Source organism: Colobus angolensis, unplaced genomic scaffold (assembly GCF_000951035.1).
Source record: "Colobus angolensis palliatus isolate OR3802 unplaced genomic scaffold, Cang.pa_1.0 Scaffold135, whole genome shotgun sequence".
NCBI lineage: Eukaryota > Metazoa > Chordata > Mammalia > Primates > Cercopithecidae > Colobus > Colobus angolensis.
This window is the reverse complement of record NW_012114433.1, coordinates 2,516,699-2,520,065: the sequence shown is the minus strand read 5'-3', so window position 1 is coordinate 2,520,065 and position 3,367 is coordinate 2,516,699. Positions and strand designations below refer to the sequence as shown.

The following is a 3,367-nucleotide window of genomic DNA, read 5'->3' as shown; positions in this document are numbered from 1 at the left end:
AGCTGGGATTACAGGTGCCCACAATGACAGGCGGCTAATTTTTGTATTTTTAGTAGAGACAGGGTTTCACCATGTTGCATGCTGGCCAGGCTGGTCTCGAACTCCTGACCTCAGGTGATCCACCTGCCCCGGCCTCCCAACGTGCTGAGATTACAGGTGTAAGCCATATTTCCTGGCCGAGTTAAAGATCTTGCAGTAGAGAGATTATCCTGGATTGTCTGGGTGGTCCCAGTCCATTGGGTGAGTCCTTCAAAGGTGGAGACCTTTCCCTGCTGGCCAGAGAGAGGCAGCCTTGCTGGTTTTGGAGATGGAAGGAGGTACCACTAGTCAAGGATTGCAAGCAGCCTCTGGAACAGGGATTCCAGCACTCCGGCCACAGACCAGTAGTGGTCCGTGGCCTGTTAGGAACCAGGGTGCACAGCAGGTTAGGGGCGGGAAAGCCAGCAAAACTTCATGTGTATTTAGATCCAGTCCCCACGGCTGGTATTACCACCTGAGCGCCATCTCCTGTCATATCAGCGGTGGGCATTAGATTCTCATAGGAGCACAAACCCTGTTGTGAACTGCACACGCGAGGGATGTAGGTTGCACGCTCCTTAAGAGAATCTGGTGCCTGATGATCTGTCACTGTCTCCCGTCACCCCCAGATGGGACCGTCTAGTTGCAGGAAAGCAAGCTCAGGCTCCCACTGAGTCTATGATGGTGAGTTGTAGAATTATTTAATTATATGTTACAATGTAAAAATAATAGAAATAAAGTGCACAGTAAATGCAATGCGCTTGAATCATCCTGAAACCATCCCCTACCCCCGTCCGTGGAAAAATTGTCTTCTGCGAAACTGGTCTCTGGTGCCAAAAAGGTTGGGGACCGCTTCTGGAAAAGCTGGAAAAGGCAAGGAAATGGATACTTCCCTGGAGCCTCTGGAAGGAACCAGCACTGTGGGCCTGATTTACAGACTGTAGGATAATAAATTTGTGTTGCTTCAAGCCACTAAATTTTTGGTAATTTGTTTACGGCAGCAATGGGAAAACGAATGCCTGCGTTATTCCTATTTTATGATGAAGCAGTTAGCAGAGCTGGGAGATCCCTGGCCTGCTGCCTCCAGCGCCCAGCCTTTCCCCCGGCCTTCAGGACCGGCAAGGGCGTGACACCTACTTGGCGCTGCCGCGCGGCCCCTTTAAGAGCACTAGGTGGGCCAGGCGGCGTCCGCGGTTGCCTGGATACCAGAGCGGGATCTGGGACAAGGAGAGCCCTGCAACACTTTGGTCGAGCCCAGGCGAGGTCTCTGGGCTCCTGGAGCGAGGTGAGCACCCCAGGCCACGATCATGCGGAGCCGGTACAGCGGTGGCGACCGGGTCCTGCTCCTTCCCGTACCGGTGGCGACCGGGTCCTGCTCCTTCCCGGCGGGACTGACGCGGCCTCCCAGGACCCGAGCACGTGTGTGATGGGCGAGGAGGGCCTAGGCCGGGCCGACCAGTGCAGGGAGCCCATTCTTCCCGTCTCACCATAGACACAGGAGAGAGATGGCCTCTCCTTAAGCCCAGGAGAACAGAGGAAACATTAGGAAACACGCACTGAGAAACGAAATTGGCCTTATTTGTAGTTCACTTGTTTGTAGGTCACTGACAGAGGACCGAAAAGCTCGTAGTAAAGGCCCCTCTAAATTTAGAGGTGAGAGCAGCTTGGGCTAGGTGACCCAGGGGCGGCTTCGCTGAGACAGTAGTCGGGGGTGTGAAGGAGTAAGGTAGTGTTTGAAGGAAGAGAGAAAGCTTGGCCGGGCGCAGTGGCTCACGCCCGTAATCCCAGCACTTTTGGGAACCGAGGCAGGAGGATCACCTGAGGTTAGGAGTTTGAGACTAGCCTGGCCAACATGGTGAAACCCCGTCTCTACTGAAAATACAAAAATTAGCCGAGAGTGGTAGCCGGCGCCTGTAATCCCAGCTACTTGGGAGGCTGAGGCAGGAGAATAACTTGAACCTGGGAGGCGGAGGTGGCAGTGAGCCCAGATCGCACCACTGCACTCCAGCCTGGGTGACAGAGGGAGACCCTGTCTCAATAAATAAATAATGGAGGAAGAGAGAAGGCTAGAAGTGGGTTCAGCTGGAGGGTGGGGGGCCAGAGGATGGCATCCAGGAAGAAGAGGGCAAGAAGGGCCCACTGCATCCGTCGGGCCTATGAAAAGGGACCAGACATGGCCTTCACCACATGGCTCACTATGCATCCTGCCTGATGGACCAGGGTGCTTTCGGTGGGGCCAGATTAGGAAAGTCGTGAACTATGGCTTTGAAACCCTGCACTGCAGCTCATATGCCAGACAAGCAAAGATATGCGCTGGAAACGGAGCTCGAGCAACGATGCGCTGGAAATACAGCTCAAGCAACGGATGCGCTGGAAAGGCAACTCCAGCACACCGTTCCTTGCTTGTCTCACATATGAGAGGCCCTCAATCGATGGCAATGGTAGAGGGAGTAGGAAACCAATGATTTCAAGTTTGAAAACAGGAAAGGGATGAAATAATCACTCAATTTATTGCCTTTGCTCTGTACCCTGTACTTAGGGATTTTTCTGTGTGTCATCGATTCAATTCTTATGATACAAGGTACTATTACTTCTATTTGTGAGGAACAGGAGATTAAGCAACTTGCTTTAGAACACAGCACTTGACCGAGCTCAGTGGCTCATGCCTGCAATCCTAGCACTTTGGGAGGAGAAGGTGGGAAGATTGCTTGAGGCCAGGAGTTCGAAACCAGCCTGGGCAAAATGTAGCAAGAACCCCGTCTCGAAAAAAAAAAAAAAGAAAACCGGCGGGGTGTGGTGGCTCACACTTGTAATCCCAGCACTTTGGGAGGCCAAGGTGGGCAGATCACAAGGTTGGGAGTTTGAGACCAGTCTGACCAATGCAGTGAAACCCCATCTCTACTAAATATAAAATTAGCTGAGTGTCGGGGCAGGTGCCTGTAATCCCAGCTACTCGAGAGGCTGAAGCAGGAGAATCACTTGAACCCAGGAGGCGGAGGCTGCAGTGAGCTGAGATCTTGCCACTGGCTGACAGGGCTAGACTCTGTCTGGAAAAAAAAAACAAAAAACAAACAAACAAAAAACCCAAACACAGAATTGGGCCAGGTGCCCAGGCCCGGTGGCTCACGCCTGTAATCCCAGCACTTTGGGAGGCTGAGGCAGGCGGATCACCAGGTCAGAAAATCGAGAACATCCTGGCTAACATGGTGAAACTCTGTCTCTACTAAAAGCACAAAAGAATTAGCCGGGCGTGATGGTGTGTGCCTGTAGTCCCAGCTACTCAGGAGGCTGAGGCAGGAGAATGGTGTGAACCCAGGAGGCAGAGGTTGCAGTGAGCTGAGATCGCAAC

General features: G+C 52.8%; 1 protein-coding gene across 1 annotated transcript in view; it reads left to right on the top strand.

The window, feature by feature from the left end:
- The first annotated feature begins 1,245 nt into the window (after positions 1-1,245).
- Positions 1,246-3,367, top strand: part of LOC105506316 (radial spoke head 10 homolog B-like) — a 59,642-nt gene continuing 57,520 nt past the window's right edge. Inside the window, exon 1 of the mRNA XM_011934396.1 lies at positions 1,246-1,303. The gene's annotated coding sequence lies outside the window, so the exon portion shown is untranslated. The remainder of the gene's footprint in view (positions 1,304-3,367) is intronic.